The following is a 26,824-nucleotide window of genomic DNA, read 5'->3' on the forward strand; positions in this document are numbered from 1 at the left end:
TAAGGTAGTAGTTAGAGATAGGACTACCGTTGTTTAGTCAGAAATTGGTAGGGAAACTTGCAGATCTGGTAGGATGTATTCTTTGTCTCACAGGTGTTCGACAATGACCAGGATATGGAAGATCTCCTATCCAGTTCCAGTGCAATAAAGTTATATTTTTTGTATTTCACGTGTAAAACTATAGTAAGTTAAGATTGTGTGTAATACCGAATGTCCTGTTACTAGTTAAATTTGAACTGCTGAACAGCAAATTGTTGGTTCAAATAAATTGAATCATAACTGAAGCCATTGTAGTAGTCCTCTGAGTTGGATTCACTTCTTTACCACTGGTCACACCCACACAGCACTGGTCACAGTTCCTCCCTTTCTAAGTATTGACCCTTGAATATTTTCAGCCCCAAACACATGTGGCCCTTAACCTTTTACCCGCCAACATCTTTGTGAAGCTGTAACTGTTGAAAGAGATACACAATCAGTTCCTAAATGTCACTTTACAAACTGTGGGGCTTATTTAGCAATGAGTTTTATCACTCAAAACGAGTGATAAAACTTGTTGTGTATGATAAATGGTGCTCCAGCCAATCAGCTCCCAACTGTCATTTTTCAAACAGATGACAGTTAGGAGCTGACTTATCATTTATCATTCACCATTTATCATACACAGTGACATTTATCACTCATTTTGAGTGATAAAACTCATTGATAAATGAGGCCATGTGTTTGAAAAATAACAGCTAGGAGCTGATTGGTTGGTTTATCTCTCAGCTTTTTCTCTCTCTAAGGGTCTATTCATCACCAATTCATTTCTACAAAAGCAGGTGAAAATTAACATTTTAATCTACAATTGTAGAAATTAAGTTTTAGGGCCATTCATCAAGGCATAAAGTAGGAGATATTACAGATATCTCCTGCTTACCAGAATGGCCCGCTGTACCCATACACTAGTATGGGGACAGAAATCATCAAGCTCCAAAAATATAATATTTTCGGAGCTTGATTGTGGGAGCATTTGAGTGGAAAAGAGTCCCGGGATGCGAAAGGGTTCTTTTCGGATCCCTCCGCCCCTGTCTGGCTCCTTCCGCCAGACATTGAGGCCTCGGTTAACGGGTTGTAGGCCCCTGTAGAGGTGTACATATACTCAGTTCACTATGTACTGTGCCTTGTATATAGATCCTTGGTTTGCCGTGTCACATATACTCATTCAAAGTGTGCTGTGTTTATATCTCCATTATGGTTTGCTGTGTTTTATATTGTGGGATACAGTAGGTAGCCAGTATACGGCCTCTTGTGCGCAGAGCGGTTATTTAGGGGAAGGAATACTGCATAAGTAGCACTGTTGTGCTTTACTGCAGGGCGTGATCAGGACCAGCCGCCCATCAAGGGGAAAAGGGTGTCCTAGTGAATGTAAATTGTGCTGTCTGTAATCTGTGTTGTACGTTGTTCAGGCGTTTCCGTCCGGGTTGCATCCTTGTGCAGGAGAGTGACAACGGCCTGAAGGTGCAAGCAAGTGGCAGAGGTAAGTGCCCAAGGACACGTCTGCAGGCTTTCAGCACCACCAGCAGACTGTCACCCCTCCACACCCCCATCCTAGTGTCTCCCATCCAGCCAGCTCAGTGTCTTCCCACTACCCTTCCTTACCAGCCTACTGCCTTCCCCCCACCTAGAAGACCCCAGCCAGCTCAGTCACAGTGACCCTCAGCCCAGGGTCCGCCCTTCTCTGGCATTACACATGAGGCCACTCCCCTTGCCACAAGGCAACACTCTTTTTCATTGCTCACCCTTCAGCTATCATTATCTGGTCTTCTGTCTGGCTGTATCCCCCTGCTGCTATGCTGCCCACTTCCCAGCTAACTCTCTCTCGTGTAAGCCCCCAACTGCTGTCCTTCCACAACAGATAACCTCTTCCCCTGTAATACTGACCCTGCTAGTCCCATGCAGCATTGCAGCCCGCATTTAGGGCCTCATTTATCAATGAGTTTTATCATTCAGAACGAGTGATAAAAGTCGTTGCATATGATAAATGCTTCTGCAGCCAATCAGCTCCCAACTGTCATTTTTCAAACAGATGACAGTTGGGAGCTGATTGGCTGGAGCACCATTATCATATGCAACAAATTTTATCACTCGTTGTGAATGATAAACCTGAAAAGTAAGGCCCTAACTTGCTGCCTGGATCCCTACTGATAGTCCAGCCTGCCTCCAGTTGTCTGGCCCGCCCCCTGCCACTTCTGCTCTGGCCCACCCCCGCCCCTTCTACTCTGCCCCGCTCCTTTTACTATGGCCCACCCCTTCTACTCTTCCAGCTCCTCCTCTCTCCTTGGACTCTCCTTATCATAGCAGGCAGGGACAGCCTGTAAATGTGGGCTTGGGGAGTGGACCCCTGAGAGAGGGGACACATGCCCTCTCCCCCTGAATCTGACTCTGGTACAATGCTGCATACAATGCTGGGACATCCATATTTCCTCCCATCATCGCAAGCAGCATCGCAGCAGCTGGCTCCATTTTGAGAGAGCCTGTACAGTGCAGCGTACGTGACTGGGTGCAGGTGGAGAAGCGGGCCCTGGAGGCAGCCCAGGCACCATAGCATCCACACCCCCTGCACCAACAATAATTACGCCTATGTCTACTGCTATAGTAGCCAGTGTAGGCCTAGACATCATACTGCCTGATAGTAACTAACCCCTGTTAATAACTTACATGAAGCACGTGAGCCCCAATATCAAGTAGGAACAAGAGCAGCAGCTCAGAGGCAGGTGCAGCAATGAATTGTAGGATTGTATACTTCTTAACAATTCTTGTTGACTTTTGTAGTCACCTCTCTGGGAGAAGCCCTTATTCAAATATGCATGATTCACAGCATTTTGTCACAATGGGTGGGGCCTAACGATGGGAATAGTCCGGTACCCCCACCTGCATCTCCTCACCGGGTTTGATATTTGAATAGGGGGGTTGGGTCAAATGACACGTTTATCATAGAATCTCATAACTAGGCTCCGCCCCCTCCTCAGACCGTGGATACCTGGTATTATTCTCACCATTCTGCCTACTTCACTAGAAAGGCACGATGCAGGAGGAGTACCTACTCTTCCGGGGGGCTACCCGAAAACATCTGGAGCCTCTTGCAGGAGAGTAGGCAAATATACTTCTTAACTGTATCAATTTTAGCGGGCAGTCCTGATTTGAGGAGACTGTTACTCATTCAATTTGTACTGACTCACAGGAAGCTTAGGGAGTTATGTTTATGATCTGCATGGTGAACAAGGGCACCATCATGGTGAGTGGATGCCACATTAATCACAGATGGGTATCTCTGGTATTGGTGACTATTTCAGAGTTTTTTGGGAAGAGGTGGCCCAGGTCTTTGGAAGTACTATGCATGTTCCACAGTGATACTCTTGGCAGTGGAGCACTAAATTTCTCTTGACTAGACCAGGGATGTATGGGAACACGGGTTCAACCCGGCTTGTGATGCAGTGTGAACGGTTGACCTGGGTCTCGTTCACAGCATAGGAAGAGCTGGCGCTTGGAGGTGATCTCTGTCTCGGCATGTGATGGCGGCAACGACATCGACGCGGCAATATGCTGGGTCAGTCCACCAGTCTGAAAGGAGTCTCAGCCTGGTTACACCTGAGATGGACGCATGGACAAAATCTCTGGTGCGACCCAGCATTGCGATGTGAAAGGGGTATGATGGTGCTTAAAAGCTCAAATGTTCAGTAAAACCATAACAGTTAATGAAGCATTTGCTTTGTTTGTTTAATTTGCACTAAACAGATAAAAGCTAATTGCTGATTGGTTGCATATTTACAGCTTTGAGCAAAAACTACAGTAAACCAATATCACACATACATCGAATGAGTAAATAGACCGAAAATTGCAAAAAATTAGCTTTGCTTCCTGTTTTTTTCTCATAACCCTAATTAATTGCTCAGACAATTAAAAATGTGTCACTAATATGCATATACCATAACTTGCAAGTAATCTGACTACATCATGCATAGTGACAAAAGTGTGCTGGATCATAATATAGGGAATACTGTAAATAATGTAAGAGATTATACCCAATATGCCACTAGTCATGTGTCAGGGTGTGTGACCTCCTATCATATAAGGCCTCTTTAGATGACGTGGGTTAGTAAAGAACTGAGGGCCTGATTCATTATGGATTGCAATTGCAATAGCAATTATGCACGCAGTATCACTTCGATAGTATGCTAATCCACTGTGATCGCTATGCCATTGCAGCACTACATAAGGACGCCCTCTTTACCTTACACACATCCGTAATCTGTAGCAAGACTGCAAAACCATTGGTAACATTGAGTACCATCGCAGCCTCACGCACACTTGCACAAGCTCTGACCTTACTCATAAATTGCTAACCTCGTCACACGCAATGAGTACACAAGCTGCATATGGCATCGCAGTGGATAATTTATGCACGCCCATGCAACGGCGTTCAAATGCACTGGCATGCCTGCGTTTCGCCGGTCACCTCCCACAAACGGCACATCCTGTCAATCACTCTGCGATGAGTCTGTGTCAGTGGTGGCTCCAGAGTTGGGGCTGCAGCGCAGTTCAAAATTCAAATAGGGGAGCCACACCAACTGCCAGTGAGTCCCAGCCAGTGATGTTTGGCAGCATTTAAAAGGGCAGTTGGTGTGTCTCCCCTATTTGAATTTTGGATTGTGCTGCAGCCCCACCTCTGGAGCCGCCACTGCTGATGATCCACAGATTACTGTTATTGGTCTATCTGTGAGGACGTCTTCTATCCAAACTAATAAGCCTCTCAATGTGTGTGACAATAGTACTTACAGGTCCAATCCCATTACAGTAATCACATTGTAACATGTGTGGCCGTCAAAAAGGGTTTCTTGCCAGATCATAGAGTAACATAGGGCCTGATTCACTATGGATTGCTATCCTGCTTATACGCACGCAACACAGTTGCTAATATCAGCAGGGATATGTAAATGTTTGCATTCGCATTGCGATCGCAGCCTGACATAAGTACGCCCACTTCCCCTTACTCACATCCATATACTTGGCCAACATAGAGAAACCACTGCCATTGCAAACACTGACAAACTTCACTGGCTGGGACTCACTGGCTGGGACTCACTGGCTGGGACTCACAGGTAGTTGGTGTGACTCCCCTATTTGAACTTTGGACTGGGCTGCAGCCCCACATCTGGAGCCACCACTGGTCTGCACTGGTCGCGGCGGTCGCAGTCAGGACCGCAATGGCTGGTTCATACATGCGCACTGTGATGCATATGCATGCGCAGAACGCAACAATTGGCCGATTGCGTGCATAATTGCAGTTGCGATCGGTAATGAATCAGGCCCTGAGATAGCTGCCAACCATCTAACGTTCATATCCCTACTAAATAATTTTCAAATTGACAAGAACCTTGCAGCTTAGAGTGACTGACATGTTATTTGGATGAACTGTTGGATATGGAGGGACAAATACAAGAGTTTTACAAGTTAGCATTTATGTAAAAAGACATGACTTGAGCTTTCCTTTTATTAGATTCACAAAACTATTAGGGGCCTATTCATCATTACATAATTATCACTTCCGAATAGCAGCTCTTTTTGCGGAGTCAGCTTTTCGGAAAAGTCATACTTTTCCTCCTACACCTGCCATGTATTTCCCTGCCGCCGCCCATGTCCGTGCCCCCCCCCCCATGCCGCAACTGCCGATGACTGTGGGCCCCCACTGCTGTGTCTAACCCCCCCTTCCTCTTCCTCCTCTGTGCCATCTCTCCCCCTGCTGATGTGTGTCGCTCCCCGGTGTCTTCTCTGTCAGCCATCTGCCCGTGTCCTCTCTCCTCCCCCTGCTCCTGTGACCCCTTAGCTTCCCATGTCGGCTCTGTCCTCACCCCAATCCACCCGCTGTGTCCCTTGCTCCCCCCCCACCGATGTCGGCTCTGTCCTCGCACCCTCTCCACGCTCCCCCTTCTCCCCCTCCCTGCTTCCACTCACCTGTCGGGAGGAGGTTCGCAAGCAGCCAGCAGCCAGGTGAGTCACACACAGCCCTGTAGTACCCCAGAGCTCTCAGCTCCCGGGGCTCTGCAGTGCAGACAGATTATTGGGGGCTGAACGCCATCTCAGGATGGCATTCAGTAACACCATCAAGTTCTGAAAAAAATGCTTTTTCAAAACTTGATGAATAGCCCTTACACTTAATTTATACGAAAGTATGTTAAAGTGTTAATTTTCAAGTGCTTTTGTATAAATTAAGTGATGATGAACAGTCCCCTTAGTGTGATGGTTACTCTGTTATTCACTCTGTCCCGCTTGGAGACTGGTTGGCTGTATTGTTAAGCAGGTTTATTGGTTTTGCTGGGAAACACCATCACAATGCTGCAAATTGATTTTTACCCACTAGGGATTCTACAACAAATAAGAGCGATGTGCCAAGACAAGTGGTGGTATTTAGAGACCTCAGCATTCACGAGGAACGAGAAGCTAATTATGCCTGGCGAGAAAGCAGCCAGAGAGTTCAGCTCACACAGGCTGCTAGGATCCTGTAGGTCAGCAAATACATGGGTATGACGCACACATGCTGAACTGATGCTGCAGAGCTCACAGCCAGACTGCTTTAATCAGAATGGCATTGCCTGTCCAGGAACTGAGGGGCACTAGGGATAAGAAAGTATTACCCTCCAGCCGCTCATTATATACCTTTCATATTACTGCAGACTAACACACAACACATGCACAGATAGACAAACAGAAGAAGACAAAAGAGAAATGAAGCCAGTTTAGAAAGCCTCTGGCTTATGTGTCATTTTATTCCTCTCCTAGCGTGATCTCTTTAATAATACATCCATCACTGGATGCTAGGAGGTCTTAACATTCCCCAGCAGCTATGCTCCTCTTCACAAAGTTTCATCTACATTTATCCACGAAAGTCCCATATTAAATCTATGGTCAAGCTTCGCTCTTCACATATAAATTGTCTTTATTTTCAACTCCAGCTATGGCCACAGCACTAAATCATGCTTGCAATCAATCCCCCACCTTGATGTATGCCAGAGTATCAGTCACTGAAGGGTATATATTCCAATATACGCCTTTGCTCAATTCATTCATTATCCGGGTGTCTAAGGAAGGTTGGTAGGTAAAATTCCTTCTGTAAATCAAGCAATCCAATGGCGAATTAGATTTAACAAAACTTAATATTATATATAAACTGGCAGTCTAGGAAAGAGGAAAATAATAACAACGACTTGAGGTGAGGAATGGTGCTGGTTCATACTTGCCGACCATCCCGATTTGGTCGGGAGCCTCACGAAAATCGGGTGCCGCTCCCGACCTCCCGGGAAGGCAGGCAATCCTCCCGGCCCCGGCGATGTGCCCGCACCCCCCCGCACTTTTAGGTAAAAACACCGGCAGCAGAGAGGGCGGATCCACGATGACGTGATCGTGCTGTCACGCCCCATGCTCCGCCCCCACCAACACGTCAGGTGCCGGGCCCCGCCCCCTTTGGCCACGTCACGCCCCCAGCCCTGTAAGCCCGACAGCTCCCTCCCGGAAGGAGGGAGCTAAATGTCGGCAAGCCTGTGCTGGTTAGAACCTCACAGATGGCAACTAAGAGATTAAGGGGAGATTTATTAAAGCTAAGTACCAACCAATCAGCTTCTAATTGTCATTTTACAGGCTGTGTTTGAAAAATGACAGTTGGTCCATTATCTCTCTCCACTTTATCTCTCTCCAAGCTTTGATAAATCTCCCCCTAAGTTCCAAATTGACAACTGATAAACCAGTTACTAACTCATGATAATGAAGGTTAGCATATAGGGCCCGATTCAGTCCCGTTCGCTAGGCTGTGTTCGCCACAAGTGCTGCGCATGCATCCGATGGTTCTCGATGTTACCAATTATTGCATACACTTCCTGGAGATGATGTGTATTACTAAGGGAAAGTGAGCGTCTTAAGACAGGCTGGTAGGTGTCTACATACACAACTACGATCGCACGCCAAGACATAGTGGGCGTGCTAATGCCTTGCTGTGTGATCGCGGGATTTGCATACTTTGGCAGCGTGCAAACGCATCTAGCGAATGGGTCTGAATCAGGCCCATAGTGCAAAGTAAAAAAAAGAGAAAGCCACAGCACTGCCCATATTTATGGAACATTTTTCATGTCTCAGTCCTGTTTAGATGAGTCTGTCAGTGACTCTGTATCAATATACAGTGCCAGTGGGTGTCAGTATATTTCGCAGACTGTGCCAGTTTGAGCATCAAACTATGCCAATGTATGCATATGACTGACTGTATATCTTGGATTGTAGCAGTGTATTTGAGAGAGATCTTGCTAGTGAGTGAGACACCAGTGTTCTACTGTGTTTTTAAATTCAATTTAAGACTGCAAATTAAAATAATAGGTATATATACGGTCAGCAAGCAAAGCAGGTTGACTAGAATGGAAAGAGGCCCACATAGTGGCAATTATACAAAACAGAAAGCATGCTAGTAACCAATGCAGATTGCATCATAATGACTGATATACAATATAAAAGACATTCTTCTAGTGAACTCTGGGCCTGATTCAGACCCATTCGCTAGATGCGTACGCACGCTGCCAAAGTATGCAAATCCGCGGTGTGTATGTAGACGCCTACCAGCCTGTCTTAAGACGCCCACTTTCCCTTAGTAATACACTTTATCTCCGGGAAGTGTATGCAACAATCGGTAACATCGAAAACCATCGGATGCATACGCAGCACTTGAGACAGACCATACCCTACTGTAAGCACTGCGAGTGCTTCAGTGTAAAATTCAGCCATGTGACGTGTACTATGATGCTGCGTCTTAATTATGCACTCCTCTGAAATGGTGTTAAGATGCTCAGACGCGCCTGTGAACCCACCACCACTCCCCCGTTTCCATCGACCATCTCCAGTCTCCATCCACAAACGCCTCGTCCTGTCACTCAATCTAGCGAGGCGTCTGTATACAGGGGGTGATCGCCTGGCAATCGCATGGACTGGTTCATGCACACGTCTGCGATGCGTACGCATGCGCACAATGCAAACATCGCCTGGCTACGTGCGAAAGCAGCCTAGTGAACGGGTCTGAATTGGGCCCTCTATACAATACAGAGAGGATTATTTTTAACATAATATGGTAGATGGACTACCTTAAGTTGTTTTCAGGAAGAACCCCAAAGGCTGGCACTCTATGTTACAAGCAGTTAAGCTGGTCAGAGGCAGAGTAAGAGATGGCAGGTACAGGAGCAAATGTATCAAACTTTGGAGAGAGAGAAAGTGGTCAAAGATAAAGTACCAACCAATCAGCTTCTGTCAATTTTCAAACACAGCCTCCTGAGGTGTAAGCAGAAATCAGACTAAACTGTATTCAGGATGCTAGTTGCAGGCTTACTGCATATGTCTGGCATTTCAGTTGGAAAATTCAGTTTACCACAACTAAACCCCTGCCATTAGGTGCTGTAAACTGCATTTCCTGACTTAAGTGCCAGACGCGATGCGCACAATTGAATAGCTCTGGGCACTCATTGCTAGTGCTATACAACTTCGCATACGATTGAATTTCCACCAATTACTTTAAAGTGCAAGGTGGTCAGGGGCGCAGAAATGGGGAAGGAGCGGGTACTAATTACCCGGGCTTGCTAGAGGGGCCTGGCGGGGTTCCAGCGCTGCCCCCCCCTCCCTCTTATATCACAGCAACCCAGCACATGCAGAAGTCTCCTATGACTGTGGGGGGAGCGATCACACTGATAGCGCCCCCCCCCCCGGCTTTGCACTGGGCTCACAGCGCCCCCCCTTCCCCAGCGTGCTGCGCCGCATAATTATTTGTTTATTTTTTTTCAGCCTAAGGGGACATGGTCACGCCTCCGGTGATTAGGCCACACCCATTTACCCGGGACCGCCGTGGCTCTTGATGCCCCTGTAGGTGGTCACTAGTCTATTACATGCATATAAGCATACGTATAGATGTGCAATGACTGACATACCCACTTTCAGCGTCTCTGCACGCTGAAATACTGCCGGTGTTTCTTTAGATACTACCATCACTCACACCATCGACAACTGCTCCAACCTTTTGGCCAGTGCACACAGAGCTGGCCCTAGCCAAATTAGTGCCCTAGGCAAGATTTTGGGTGGTGTCCGCCCATAGGATCCTGAAAAAGTGTGTGGCCTCATAGAAGGGGCGCGATCTCATTGTGCTGTGGCATCTTGCGTCCCCAGCACCCCTCATCCAGCACAGATCACAGGACAGCACACATCACCCAGCACAGCACCCTTCTACCAGCACAGATCACAGCACAGTACCCCTCACCCAGCACCCCTATCCCAGCACAGCACCCCTCAATCAGCACAGCACTCCTCTCCCAGCACAGCACCCATCACTCCTCTCCCAGCACAGCACCCGCACTAACCACTAGCCGTCATCCAGGTGCCTCATCCCCGCAAACCGCCACTGCCTGCTCACTGTTTGCTGCTGCCAGGCCCGATCGGAGGTGTCAGCTGAGCTCCGATTATGGATGCTGCACAGTGACAGTAGCATCTGCCAGAGTCTCTGCTCAGCAACAGGTGTCCCCGCCGTGCATGCCTCAAACCTCTGTTGACCCTAGGCAGGCTTGGCTGCCCCTCGGCATTTGCTTAGTTTGTCTACGCCTAAGGCCGGCTCTGGGTGCTCAGGGAAGGATTATAAGCGGGGCCCCACATTGCAACAAACAATGGCTGGAACCTGGCCACTCTGGACTCTCGGCAGCATTGGCTGGGACCCTGGCTGGCTCCCGGCAGCATCACACAGCACACTCACTGATGGACCCCACCGTGGCTGACTATGGAAGCCCCGCCACCTCGCTGACTTAATGCTGTGATTCATGGGTGAATGGGTAAGGGGCGGGGCCTAATGCCGTGAAGTGCCTGCCCCCTCAGAAAGATGATGCTGCAACAGGTAGTGTGTGCACGCTCTCTCAGTCCCTCCCTCCTTCTCTCTCTCCCTCCCTCTCTGTCCCCTCCCTCTCTCTTCCCCCTCCCTCTCTCAGGGATCTATTTACTAAGCAGTGTTAGGAGACAGAGTGAAAAGTGATAAGGTGCCAGCCAATCAGCTCCCAACTGTCATTTTTCAAACACAGCCTGTGAGATGGCAGTTAGTAGCTGATTGGCTGGCACCTTATCACTTTTCACTCTGTCTCCTAACACTGCTTAGTAAATAGACCCCTATGTCTCTTATCCCCTTCTTCTCGCTCAGAGTTATATTTACTAAAGTGCAGGTTTTTAGAAATGGAGATGTTGCCCATAGCAACCAATCAGATGCTAGCTATTATCTTCTAGAAGGTGCTAGATACATGAAGTAGAATCTATGGGCAACAACTCCACTTCTAAAAACCGTCACTTTTGTAAATATACCCCTCACTGTCTCACTACCTCTCCCTCCTCCTCTCTCCCTTTCTCACTATCTCTCTGTCTCCCACCATGACCCTTCCTCCCTCCCTCTATTTCTCCCTCCTCCCTCCCTTCCTTTACCTCCCTCACTGTCCCTCCCTCTCTCTCTGTCCCTCTTTCTCTCCCTCCTCTCTTCATTCCCTCTCTCCCCCTCTCTCTCTCTCTTTCTCTCTCCCCTTCCTCCCTCTCTTTCTCCCTATGTTCCCTTTTCCTTCCCTCCCTCTCTCTCTTCTCTCTCAGGGGCCTATTCATCATACCTAAAGTTTCTCAGGAGGTAATTAGGTTTAGAACTCGCATGGAGTTCTACCTCATTACCGGAGGAATTCATCATTCCTCCTCCCCATAACTGTCTATTCCGAAAAGCTGTCATTTTTGCGATGACAGCTTTTCTGAAATAGATAGTTTTCCCTGTCTACACTAACTTATCACAGCTGGAAGCAGTGCTGCGCATGCGCTGTTACATCTGTAAAACCAGAGCATGCGCAGCACTGCCTACAGATGCGGTAAGTTTGTGTCCCCCCCCATAGATGGAAAACACTAATGGTTTTTAAATAAAGATTTATTCAAAACGCGTTGGCTGAGGGGTATGTACCAGTTTTGGAACAATCGAATCCTTTAAGATCTCTGAAGCATTAGAAGTATATACTGCTTTTTTGGTTTTTGTATCGATCCGGACGATTTATTTAAAAACCATTAGTGTTTTCCATCTATACCTCATTTGCTGTTAGAGACTGAGTTTTCTTTGGACTCCAGATTGGTGACTCTTACACACAATTTTTTGGGGATATCACCCAATTTTATTACTTTTTATTACTTTGTCTTATGTTTTGATTGGATATTTTGTGGAATAAATCACTTGTTTTAAATGATATGGAGTTTGGAAATTTCAACATATAAAAGGAAAGAAAAAGATACCTTTATGGGAGGAATCCACATAGTATTTATGTGAGTATGGTACACATCCTTTTGAAGAAAAAGATACCTTGAGGTGCATTTTTCACTAAGTTTTAATGTGAGTGGGGTACGTTAATCTTGGAATAGTTTTACACACTCTTTGGTGTTCCCATCAAAGTAAATGTGCACGGGAGAAAGACACTGCTACAGGTTTATACCCCATTACTTTTATGTAAGTTATGGTACGTCTTGGTGAAATTTCTCATTGAATAGCCCCTTCGTAATTGGTTCTTTAACCTCCAATTAGTGTATTATTTGGAAACAATCTACACATTGTACCTTTTTTTTTTGTTTTATATACACCACATCATTCGAGGAGAAGCCCTTTTTTTGGAACTACATTGAAGGCCCTGGTTGCATGGATCATTAAGAAGGCATTTCATTTGGACTTTTAAGTGTGTTTAGGAACAGATAGATGTGTATATATATATATATATATATATTAGGGGTGTGCACCGGCCACTTTTCGTGTTTTGGTTTTGGATCTGGATCTTTCTTCGTGTTTTGGATCTGGATTGGTTTTGCCAAAACCACCCTTCCGTGTTTTGGGTTCTGGGTTTTGTGTTTTGGATCTGTATTTTTTTGAAAAAAAGCATAAAAACAGCTAAAATCACAGAATTTGTAGGTTTTTCTGCTCCTATGCTATTATTAACCTCAATAACCTTAATTTCCACTCATTTCCAGTCTATTCTGAACACCTCACACCTCACAATAGTGTTTTTATGTCCAAAAGGTTGCACCGAGGTAGCTGGATGACTATGCTAAGCGACACGAGTGGGCGGCACAAACACGTGACCCATCTAGGCGTGATACTGCAGTGGCAGACAGGATGGCAGTTTGAAAAACTAGGCCCCAAACTGTACATAATGTAAAGAAAAAAAAGAGGTGCAAGATGGAATTGTCCTTGGGCCCTCCCACCCTGGGCCCTCCCACCCACCCTTATGTTGTATAAACAGGACATGCACACTTTAACAAACCAATCATTTCAGCGCCAGGGTCTGCCACACAACTGTGGCTGAAATGATTGGTTCGTTTGGGCCCCCACAAAACAAGCTGGCAATTAATCTGTCCCTGCACAAACTGGCTCTACGGAGGGAAGATGTCATCCTCATCCTCCTCATCCACCGATTCCTCACCCTCTTCAGTGTTGTGTACATCCTCATCCTCACAGAGTATTAACTCGTCCCCACTGGAATCCACCACCACAGGTCCCTCTGTACGTTCTGGAGGCTGGTCTCCCTGGAAGAGCTGATAATTCATTTTGATGAACATCATCTTCTCCACATTCTGTGGAAGCAACCTCCTACGCCTTTCGCTGACAAGGTTCCCGGCTGCACTAAACACTCTTTCGGAGTACACACTGGAGGGGGGGCAACTCAGGTAAAATAGAGCCAGTTTGTACAGGGGCCTCCAAATTGCCTCTTTTTCCTGCCAGTACAGGTATGGACTGTCTGACATGCCTACTTGGATGCTGTCACCGATGTAATCCTCCACCATTCTGTCAATGGTGACAGTATCATATGCAGTGACAGTAGACATGTCAGAAATTGTTGCCAGGTCCTTCAGTCCGGACCAGATGTCCAAACTTGGTCCTGCCTGCCCTGCATCACCGTCAGCGGGTTGCTTAGGATACCTAAGTTTTTTCCTGGCAGCCCCAGTTGCGGGAGAAAATGAAGAAGGAGCTGTTGACGTGTCACGTTCTGCTTCAGCTGACAGTGTTTTCACCAGCAGGTCTTTGCACCTCTGCAGGCTTGTGTCGGCCGGAAAGAGAGACACCACATAGGCTTTAAACCTAGGATCGAGCACAGTGGCCAAAATGTAGTGGTCTGATTTCAACAGATTGACCACCCTGGAATCCTGGCAAAGCAAATGAAGGGCTTCATCCACAAGTCCCACATGCCGAGCGGAATTGCTCCGTCTTAGCTCCTCCTTCACTTTCTCCAGCTGCTTCTGCAAAAGCCTGATGAGGGGAATGACCTGACTCAAGCTGGCAGTGTCTGAACTGACTTCACGTGTGGCAAGTTCGAAGGGCTGGAGAACCTTGCACAACACGGAAATCATTCTCCACTGCGCTTGAGTCAGGTGCATACCCCCTCCTTTGCCTATGTCATAGGTGGATGTATAGACTTGAATGGCCTTTTGCTGCTCCTCCATCCTCTGAAGCATATAGAGGGTTGAGTTCCACCGCGTCACAACCTCTTGCTTCAGGTGATGGCGGGGCAGGTTCAAGAGTGTTTGCTGGTGCTCCAGTCTTCGGCACACAGTCGCTGAATGGCTAAAGTGGCCAGAAATTTTTCGGGCCACCCAAAGCGTCTCCTGCACGCCCCTGTCGCTTTTCAGAAAATTCTGCACCACCAAGTTTATTGTGTGAGCAAAACATGGGACGTGCTGGAATTTGCCCAGATGTAATGCCCGCACAATATTGGTGGCGTTGTCAGATATCACAAATCCCCAGGAGAGTCTAAGTGGGGTAAGCCACTGGGCGATGATTTCCCTCAGTTTCTCTAAGAGGTTGTCGGCGGTGTGCCTCTTACTTAAACCGGTGATACACAGCGTAGCCTGCCTTGGAACTAGCTGGCGTTTCTGAGATGCTGCTACTGGTGACGCTGCTGCTGTTGCTGCGTAAGGTGATACATCTACCCAGTGGGCTGTCACAGTCATATAGTCCTTAGTCTGCCCTGTTCCACTTGTCCACATGTCCGTGGTTAAGTGGACATTGGGTACAACTGCATTTTTCAGGACACTGAGGACACTTTCTCTGACGTTTCTGTACAGTCTCGGTATCGCCTGCCTAGTGAAGTGGAATCTAGACGGGATTTGGAACCGGGACACACTACCTCCATCAATTGTCTAAATCCCACTGCACTAATGGCGGATACCGGACGCACGTCTAACACCAACATAGCAGTCAAGGCCTCAGTTATACGTTTTGCTTTAGGATGACTGCTGTCGTACTTCATCCTCCTAGCTAAGGACTGTTGGAGGGTCAATTGTTTAGTAAAAGTAGTGGTGTTCCTACTTCCTCTCTGGGATGATGAACGACTCCCAGCAGCAGCAACAGCAGCAGCGGCAGCAGGAGGCGTAGCAATGCAGGATCCTCCGGAGGAATCCCGGATAGGAGAGTCAGTCATGCCAGTGACATGGCCTGCAGGACTACTTCCGATCCTGACTAAGGAGGAAATTGACGAGGATGGAGTTGACGGTGTGGTTTGCAGGCGCTTGGATACAACAGGACAACGGGATTTAGGTGTCCCTGGACTGCTTACGGTCTTAGCCAAAGTTTCTGAACTTGACAGTAACTTTTTATGAACGCGCTGCAGGTGCCGTATAAGGGAGGATGTTCCTAGGTGGTTAACGTCCCTACCCCTACTTATTTCACCTTTACATATGGTACATATGGCAAGACAGTTGTTGTCCGGATTTGGATAGAAATATTGCCAGACCAAAGAAGTGGAATGTTTGGTCTTCTGCCCAGGCATGACCGTGATGGGTTTTTTCATCCCACGGAGAACAACTGTCTCCCCCGGAGCCTGATTTAAACAAACCACATCACCATCAGAATCCTCCTCGCCAACTTCCTCCTCAGCGCCAGCTACACCAGTATCCTCATCCTGTTGTACTTCAACAGTGACATCTTCAATTTGCATATCAGCAAGTGGACTGTGGGTGCTCCTTTCAGCACTTGCAGGGGGCGTGCAAATGGTGGAAAGAGCCACCTCTTCCCGTCCAGTGCTGGGAAGGTCAGGCATCGCAACCACCACCACAGTTGGACTCTCCTTGGGGATTTGTGATATCTTCTTAGAAAGCACAGTTCTTCGCTGTGCTTTTGCCAGCTTAACTCTTTTGATTTTTTTAGTGGGAGGAGGGCTTCCATCGTCATGTGAAGCTGAACCACTAGTCATGAACATAGGGATCGACCTTAGCCGTTCCTTGCCACTCCTTGTCATAAATGGCATACTGGCAAGTTTACGTTTCTCTTCAGATGATTTAAATGTTTTTTTCAAGGTCATTTTCCTGAACTTTGTCATTTGGGATTGTATGTGCCCTCTACTATGACATTGGGCATCGGCCTTGGCAGACGACGTTGATGGCATGTTATCGTCTATGTCATGACTAGTGGCAGCAGCTTCAGCACTACGAGGAAGTGGTTCTTGATCTTTCCCTATTTTATTTTTATCGGAGAAAGTTTGGTCCTCCATTTATGTTATATTGATATATATGTGCGGCTAAGGCGCACACAAACACAGAAAATATTTTTTTATTTTTGGTGGAGACTAGTGCACTTTGTGGGTTACACCACCCTTTCAGAAATGAGCCAGCCGGCCCTTTACTTATGGGACACAGGCGCACGCTTGGCGCTGCTCCTTTGTTGATGTATGTGCAGCCACAGTGCACACAATTCACAAACACAGAAAATATTCTTTTATTTTGTTTGGAGTGCCCTTTGGGGGTTACAGCACCCTTTAGCGGTCAATTCAGCCGGCCCTCTATTTATGGGACACAGGCGCACGCTTGGCACTACTTTGTTGATGCACGTGCGGCCACAGTGCACACAATTCACAAACACAGAAAATATTTTTTTATTTTGTTTGGAGTGCCCTTTGGGGGTTACAGCACCCTTTAGTGGTCAATCCAGCCGGCCCTTTATTTATTGGACACAGGCGCACGCTTGGCACTACTTTGTTGATGCACGTGCGGCTACTGCGTACACACAATTCACAAACACAGAAAATATTCTTTTATTTTGTTTGGAGTGCCCTTTGGGGGTTACAGCACCCTTTAGCGGTCAATCCAGCCGGCCCTTTATTTATGGGACACAGGCGCACGCTTGGCACTACTTTGTTGATGCACGTGCGGCTACTGCGCACACAATTCACAAACACAGAAAATATTTTTTTTATTTGGTTTGGAGTGTACTTTGGGGGTTACAGCACCCTTTAACGGTCAAGCCAGCCGGCCTTTTACTTATGACACAGGCGCACGCTTGGCACTACTTTGTTGATGCACGTGCGGCTACTGCGCACACAATTCACAAACACAGAAAATATTTTTTTATTTGGTTTGGAGTGTACTTTGGGGGTTACAGCACCCGGCTGCTTATGTAAATGCAGTTGCTTGGAATTGCGATCTCAATAAATTTTCAGCCGGCTACAGCATTAGCATATTTTCGCAAAGCAGCTGTTTTTGGGGTCGCAGCTGCAATTGAATAGCGTACTGTATATGTATCTGGATCAGGTCCACTGTACACTATTGTGTTTAATTCTCTTTTTTTGTATTCTACATCAAGAAACTGATTTAAAGTATAAAGTATCACACTGTCAAAAAATTCACAACCTGAGACATTGAGTAATACAAGGATCAAATTGTGCAGTTACACCGACCCATCTCACCTTGTTCATACTGTAGTTCAGGTGCAAAGCTAATTCTTCCTGGCTGCAGTCCTTTATCTATTACAGTTGTCCCTATTGTTGCTAGTCACCACTTATTGTTTGAGTGCCATGTATATTTACATTTCCTTGTGTTCACAAGGGAATGGTATTGAAATACCGACGGCTCTTTAGCCGCCGGTTTAAATACCACCTCCGGAAGCCTGACAACAGGAGATCCCGACGCGACTAGGTAAGTAATCTAACCCTACCCTAACCCCCCTAACCCACCCTTAGTGGTGTCTAAACTTAACCTTAATGGGGGTGGCCTAGCCCTAAGTCCCCCCCAGTGGTGCCTAACCCTAACCCCCCTTCTGGTACCCTAAACCTAAGTCTCCCAGGGGGGTGCCTAACCCTAACCTCCCCCCAAGGGGTGCCTTGCCCTAACCCCCCTTTCCCGCATGCTAACACTAACACTCCCGGGGGGTGTCTAACCTAAACCTTGAATATTGGCAATTATGGAAACAAAATAGCGCTCTATGTTGACAATATATTATCTGCTAATAATCCGCTGATCACCCTCCCTAATGATTTGAGTGAGAGCTTCTGATTTGGAGACCTTTCTAAATTCAAATAAATTCAGATAGCACCAAAGGGCCTGATTCGGAGATGGATGCAATATAGATGTTGTACGCAGTTGAGCGTGAACCCATGTGTCCAATGACATTTGCAATTGCGTACAGAATCGCTATTACTTACAAGTGATTGCAAAAAGGTGTCATATCATGGGCGTGTTATGGGAATGTCACACTGCTGCCTTCCCAATAATTCAAAGCTTCAGAGGCCATGGTTAAGAAGAATAGCTAGAGTAGACCCTAGGCTACTGCAAACATTGATGTTCTAACTGATGTTGGCCGATATTGGGGTGTATACAATTTCATCGCAATTGCACAGACCTTGGAGACTGAAAATTGGCGTCTCATCGCTCATACCCTCCATTGCATGGGGGAGCACAAAGGGAAAGCAGAGGAAAGCATTTGCATATTTCCACAAACGCTACTGAGTGGCTGCAATTGGCTGCATTACCAACCATCTCCGAATCAGGTCCAAATTTGAAGATTCTTCCTCCTTCCTTAAATTCATAAACTTTGAAACTAAATATACATTTCAAATTTAAATGGCTGATAAAAAATACTTAGATAACTAGAAACCTTGATCACTATACAGTGCCATTTAATCCCTAGCTTAATGTAAGTTTTATTTTGGCTCCTGAAATAAACTGATCATCTTCTGGGTTAAAGAGTTAAATTATATGTTCTCCAGTGGTATGCTAGAGCTGGTAGTTTGGGAGTTCCACATTTCAAAAACTACTATTATACTGTCCAGCTGCCACAGTGCATTCAGTGGCACTCATAGGGCAAAATGTAATAGAGTTTGCCTGAAATTGACAGTTTTCGATGTTTGCTTTTTCTGGGGGGGTGACTTTAAAACCACTGTATGTAATAAAGGTAAACTCACTGGAAAAATTTTGAATAATCACAATTTTTTTTAAATGACTGCCTTCAACTCACCAACCCAATTTTGTCAGGGTTCTGAATGCAAAATGTGCTTCAATTAACAAATGAATTAAAACATTATTTCAATATTGGGCCAAAAAAAAATAAAAAAATAGATTTGTTGGGGAACACTATAATTTAATGCATTTATTATTGGAGGAAAATTTATACTAAATAATAAAATAATAAGAAAAATTGCATTAACAATATATTGTTAAATAAATGTTAAGGACCAATATTACTAGCAATTTATTTAATGGGACAATTATTTTATTTAGTTAATTAGGGCCATATAAATAAATTAACGATGGAATAATTATATTGTACATTTGCATGTGCTTTCATCAGTAATAAAAAATTGCCTCCTACGATAATTTGGATGTAGCCATATTATCTCTTTTATCCAGAAATCACTGGACTAACCAGAGGCTTCTCAAAACCACCATTTATCAGTGATCCTGGCCGTGTGATTCAAAAAGGTATTAATATGAAATGCAAAAGCTAGAGTGTTTTGCATATAATATTTTTGCATTTTTTGTGTATCCCACTGTGTGTATCCCACTGCTTGGTAAATATACCCCTTCTGCTCTATCTGAGCTTACTTCTGACAGGCAAAGAAAACTCAATTTTTAATACTGTTTATACGTAATTTTATGTTTTGCTATATTTGATTAAGTCAGTAGGATGTATGTAAGAATAAGGTTTTGTACTTTCTCAGGCTAGAACTCATTTAGATTATTCTAAAAATGTATTTTATAGGTGGGGCAATCGCACAGGAAAACTTTCGGTTAATTTGGCTAAACCACCTAGATCCAAAAACCATGGCCCTGATTCAGACCCGGACGCAAGTGGCCGTTCGTACGTTCGGCGTACGTGCCGAAATATGTTAATTTAAGCGCTCGCTCGTAGTTTCGTACGCAGCTAAACTTCCTCCCCAAAGTCTCCCAACCCCTCCTCTAGCTAACGAGCGAGCCAAATAGCGAGCGTAAATCCCCAATGTGGCTTGCAGGGAACGCTCGCACAAGTACAGACCGGAAGTGGCCCTGTCAGATTTCGATTACCTGCTCGTTCATTCTGCCTCCCTACTTCAATCGTATCATGCCAATCAATATATCAATTAGGTTAATTGCTCTTCACATGTGTTCAAAACCTTTTTTTTTAATTTTCACTAAACTTTACTCTTGTCTGTGTTTTTGTTTACCCGCAGAATACGTACGGTTTAAACAATGGTTTTCTTTATCCAAAATACATGTTTGATCCAATTATCAAATTGTTTTCCGTGTTTTTACCCACGCATATTTTACTTGTTTCATTTCTTTATTTAAATTAGCTTACGCATGTCACTGCATCAAGCCTATCATAACTCACAATAGATTTTTTGGCCTGTAGAACACATGACTCATACACTAACCAATAGAATGTTTCCTGTTAATTTACCAACTACATTAGCCAATCAAAATTATTTTCAGGTCTTTATTAAAACTGTTTTTTTAAAAATACACCATTGCCATCATGAGAGCCTCTGCATTCACCAGGCGGGAGCTTATTGTCCTGACAGAGGTGATGGACCGGCGTATAACCAGCCAGCCTCCCCCCATCAGCAATAGGGAGAAGCGTTCCGCCTATGCGGAGGTTCGCCGCCGCCTGCGTTCCTTCGGCTCACGCCGACAGATCGGCCAGCTGGAGCGCAGGTGGTCCGACCTTCAACGCTTGCTGGCATGTTTTCGCCAGCGTATAGCTGAAAGTAAGTTATGTTTTGTTTCGTTTTCATGTTTTTATTTGCGGCCCTATCTGCGTGTGCATGTTTTCTTGCTTGGCCTGTTTCTTTTTTTAACACATATCTGCGTGTGCATGTTATCTTGTTTGGCCTGTTTTTTTAAAAAAAACATATCTGCGTGTGCATGTTTTCCTTTTTGTTTGTTAACCAATTAGCGTTTACAAAGGTGAATTTAAAAACTAACCTCAATTTGTTATCCATCATTTAGGGGCCGAGCGAAGACTACGGCGTCATCGCCTGCAAAGACGTCGCCCTCGACCCCTCTCCCCAACTCCTAGCCACACCTCCTCTCCCCAAACTTCCCAAAATTCCCCCTCCACCCCAGCCTGCCTAGACCCTGACGCCCTTCCCTCTTGGAGAATTCCCATCCCTCCAAATTCCCCCTCCCCTCAACCCACCTCTCTCTTGACCACCTCATCACCACTGTCCGAAATAACCCTGCCGACATCCGAAGTCATTTGTCCCACCTCCGAGGAGGACGATGGTGTGGTTCCTGGTCCAGGCGTCATTATGAACGGTATGTTTCCCTTTTAACCAATTTTTTTTTTTTTTTTTAATGTGTTGATGTAATCCTTTGTCTGTGCCTTTTCCATTTTTTAGGATTTTAAAAGGTTGGTTATATATATCTTTGTCTAAAAATTTCTCAGATGTTTTCCCCATACACAAATCACACATGTCCAAACACTCATACTTGTATCTCTTGTTTACGGTAGCAAGAATGGGTTTTTTTGGTGCTTTTTTTTGTTGTTTTTTTTTGGGGGGGGGGGGTTTGAAAAATGAATTTGTTTTTTTGGGTTTTTTTTAAACAATTGTCAGTTTTTGCTAAGTCGATTTTGCTCTTGAAGTTTTTTAGAATCATAAATTAAGGATTCATTTTAGTACCACAATTTTATAACCCACAGAGGACCAGAGGCGGTTGGCGGAGCTAGCCGGGTGTGTACAGATGTTGAGGGGGCATGTTATCGGCCTGCTGGTGGTCCTGGATAAAATTACGGGGATCCTGCGCCACTAATTTTTATTTTATTTTTTTGTTTGCAACATATTTTAAACCAATAAACATTTAAATTTTGAATACAGTCTCATTCCTTGTCTGTAAATCTTAGATTGTTTAAACTTACATAAGTAGACTATTGCAGCAAGTATTTGAAAGTAATGTAACTAAGATTGTGTAAAGCTGATTTTTTTAAGCAGGCACATGAAACACCTAACACTAACAATAGGTTTGGAGAGTTACCAGCATTTGTGTTTTTAAATTTTTGTTGTGTTCGGTAAATATTATTTTAAACCTGCTTAGGCCTAGATTATAAAACATACTGATTCGACATAATACCTTTTGGTGTTGGTTTTAATCCACAAAGCATAGTAAAATACTGAGCAATTTTACACATTACAGGATTAGCTATTAAGCAACTTTTCCTTGGGTGAACCAGCTTACACTTGCTTGTAATGTCGAAAAGAAATGATGTTTTTAAAATAAGCGAAAATTTATTAAACATAAATAATAAACACAAAGTGTTGGGTCACAATCAATACACACAGTGAAAACAATCTCAAAAATCCAGCCTACACCATAATAAAAAAGGAAAAAAACAATCAAGAACTGGTTGACGAATTAGCATGCCAACATGATTTCACAAATGTGGCGTTGCAAAATTGGGTCCAGAAGATATATCCAATGTGGCCACATGAAGTCATTTTTTGGGAGCAGGAAGTAGTCATCGTTTCATTGCAAAATATTATGAAATAAAACACAAGATGGGAAAAAAAAAACGATTAATTTGTTTTAAAAATAATTACCTTTCTACATTGTGTCAAATAACTTATTTTGTGTCAATAATTACCTAAAGAATCTGGCCACCACATCATCGCGTATGGCTCCCCCACATACTGACCTCCGACCAACCTCGGGGGGGCCATCCTCAGGCAAGGCATCCTCTGACTGCATTGGGACACCACTCCTTATGGCGATGTTGTGAAATATCCCACACAGGACCACAATTTTCGAAACAATATCCGGCAAATACATGAGCTCGCCAGCAGAGCGGTGGAGGCATCTGAATCGGCCTTTTAAAAGGCCGATACAGCACTCCACCACTTGCCTGGTGGCTGTAAGTGCAGAATTAAAATCACTTTGTGGGCCTGGTGTGGGAGCCAAATAAGGAGTGAGCAGCCAGGGCGTGCAAGGGTAGCCACTGTCTCCTGTGAAAAAGAAGTGACAGCATCAGGATCACTGTGTATCAAGCTTTGCATTGGTATCTACTAAAGGTCTCCACTTACCCAGAAGCCACGCATCACCAGCTTGTAGGTTGATTAATTTTTGCCGAATCCCTGATTGCCGGATGACGAATGAGTCATGTGCACTCCCGGGTAATTTTGCATTCAGGGACAGGATCTGGAGGGAGGCATCACATACCACCATTACATTCAGTGAGTGATAGTGTTTTCGGTTCCGAAAAATTGCCTCCAGCCGTGCTGGAGGCGGAAGTGGTATGTGAGTACCATCCACAACCCCTATGATGTGTGGGAAGCCAGCTATTTTGTAAAAATTGGCCTTGGCCACACTAAGGGAACCCATATCCAAAGGCATTTTAATAAAATGATGGAGGTGCTTGAAAAGGGCCTCCATCACTGCCCTCAGGATCCTTGAAAAGGAGGATTGGGATATTCCCGCAACTATTCCCACCGTTGTTTGAAAGGTTCCTGAGGCACAGAAATGTAACACCGCCATAAATTGCGTAAGTGGTGGTATTGCTGTAGGACTGTCAATTTGCCACTCAAGATCACTCTCTATTAATGAGAGAGTGTCTATGATGATTTGGGGCGGAAGACGGTCGCGCCTTAACACCTCATCATCAGGCATTCCAAAAAGGGTGACACGTGTTCTATATATCTGGGGCCTTCCATGCCTACGATGCCTATTCCTGGGACGAGATTGAGGTTGGTCGGCTTCCAGCAGCATGGCCACAATAATACGACCAACATCAACCTGAAATGGTAAGAATTGTAGTTAAGGTATGTTGCCCCAAAAAAAGTCGTAAAAATACTTATCTTTACGATACAATCCAAAGATGCTTACATGCCAGGGTATTGTCATGATTTCCAAAACCTACATTTAAAAAGACCATAAAAAGTTAAGATTTTGGGGTGTCCATTTTGTAAGCTTGATTTTTGAAAAGGCACAAAAATAAAGGGGGTAAACACACATTTCTAAAAATAGCAAACCGACATTGCGACGACTTCCACAATTTGGCACCAAAAAAACAACCCAGATTGAGAACACTAAATAGTTCGCATTTTTACAAGGGGAATCAAGCCTACAAAAGTGCGCTAAATAGTTCACAGTTTTACAAGGGGAATCAAGCCTACAAAAGTGCGCTAAATAGTTCGCATTTTTACAAGGGGAATCAAGCCTACAAAAGTGCGCTAATAGTTAGCAGTTTTCACATCCCCAAAAACCCGGAAGAAAACCATAATGACCCCAAAAGATGCGAAAAACAAGATATGAACATTTAACAAACAAGTTAAAATCAAAACTTACCAATACACGATAAAGAAGTCACAGAACAAAAAGGTCGTTGGGGCACAGCCAAAAAAAACCTACAAACAAAATTAAACAATAAAAATTATTTTTGGGCCAAAACCAAACAAAAAGGAGAGCCATATTTTACAAAAGGATGATGGGAAAAAACTTACACAAAAAATACACCACAACTAAAAGAACCACACCAAAAAATGCGAACGGAAAGTCAAACACAAAAAAAAGCCTCGAACAAAATCCAAAAAACCTCCAAACACAACTCCCGCCAACAATCCACTCCGACCAACGTAATTTCCAACAAACAACACCCGCCACCTCGACTCGAGTCACCAAAAGCCATAAATAGTGTTTTTTTCCCGCTCAAATTAAGGACGGATCATAGGAACGCACAATCAATGATGCGGCCGAATAATAAGGACGCATGCATAAATACGTCACGGAAAAAAAAAACCGGTCTGGTGTAGTACAAGTTTTGGCATGAAAAATGGCTACAGACCAGCCAAACAATGGGCAAGAGGCGGCCGGTAAGTATTTCTCACATTTCTAATCTTGGCTTAGTTTGAACCAGAATATAGTGAAAGATTGACATCTAAATTCAAACTAATTTAATGTAAATAGGTGAGGAGGATGACATGGAAGAGGCTGCTGGGCCCAGTATTCCGGCCAAAGCTGGCAAAAAGAAAAGGCAGCCACAATTCACAAGAAAGGAGATGGAGGTTTTGGTTCAGAAATGTGTGGACATCCTGCCACAGGCAGACAGGAATATGGGTGTAAGCCAGAAGTGGAGAATGTGGGAGGAGATAGCCAGTGCTGTCAATAGGGTGGGTGATTATGTCCGTCTAGCCCGGATGTCAAACGCCGGTAAGTAAAAACTTGACCCCCCAAAAAAAGGGTCAAATAATGCAGGAATAATGCCTACTTTTTCACCCACAGATGGCAAGACTTCAAATATCGCCTGAAGCAAAAAATGGCTGACAGGGCTAGGCATGCAAGGAGGACAGGTGGGGGTCCCACCCCTGTGTCATTGGAGTTTAATGATTTGGAAGAGCTGGCACAGGGGTGTGTGCAGGATGTGGAGGTGTTTGGCGTGTCCAACATGGATACGGACATGCCAGACTTTGCGGTTCCTCATGTTGTCCCAGGTAAATGTTGTGATGTAACCAACTCTGAAATGTTATTGTGACAATATGTAGATTGTAATGTTCCTCTTTTCTCTTTTTTCTCACAGAGACACAGGCGGATGAGTCTGCTCCAGAATTTCTGCTGGCTCTGCAGGGGAGGAACCAGTACATCCGGCTGAGGACCCTGCAGAAGCCAGTCCTTGGCAATCCCCCTCGCAGGCAGTGGCACTCTTCACAGAACTCAATTATAAATCAGATTACCATACGGAGATTCTGCAGAGGATGGACGCCAGTCTGCTACGGGTGGCTGAGGCCCTGGAGTAAAATGCTGCGGCCAACTTGACCATTGGTCAGGCCCTGGCTGAAAATACCAGGGCCAACATCAGAATCGCCAATGCCCTGGAGCAGCTCGTTCGAAAGGCACATGGTGGAGCCGACCTCCCTTCCTGCCGGAACATCTGGATCCTCCACCTCTGGCACAACAACACCCATTCCGCCAAATGTGCCTAGCCCTGTGCCTAGTCCAGAGGCCACAACATCTGCCTCTGGACAGGCCAGCCAGAGGACATCCCGGACCCAGTCTGGCGCCCACCCTACCCCAGCCAAACAGGAAAGAAACGATGACAGCACTGGCTACTTTCCCACACTCCTTCTGTGCTTGCCCCATATTCCTTAAGGGCCAAAACTTCCCTCTCCTTTCTTGTGAATTGTTTTTAATTTGTTGTTTTTTTTGGCCCAAAATTGGCTTTTTTTTAAAGACAAATGTAAAAAATATTAGTGGGTAACAATGACCCCAAACTTTTAAGGCAAAATGCACATGATTTGTTCAAAAATGTGTTGAGTAAATAAAAAAATAAAAAAATGTTCTCAACTGTATTGTGACATTATTTGAAAAATGGTTTAGAGTTAATCCTGTATCACAAGGCAAAAACGAAATCTTAGCTTTAAAAAAAAGCCTTAAAAAAAAAGGGGTAAAAAAAAATGTTTCTTTAAGGAACACTTTGTTAAAAAAAAAACCAAAATCTCCAGGCCAATGCAAAAGGTTACAATACTCAGTTGATATTGCTGTCTTATTTATTTATTTA

Source organism: Taudactylus pleione, unplaced genomic scaffold (assembly GCF_031769625.1).
Source record: "Taudactylus pleione unplaced genomic scaffold, aTauple2 ptg000129l, whole genome shotgun sequence".
In the NCBI taxonomy this organism is placed as follows: Eukaryota; Metazoa; Chordata; class Amphibia; order Anura; family Myobatrachidae; genus Taudactylus; species Taudactylus pleione.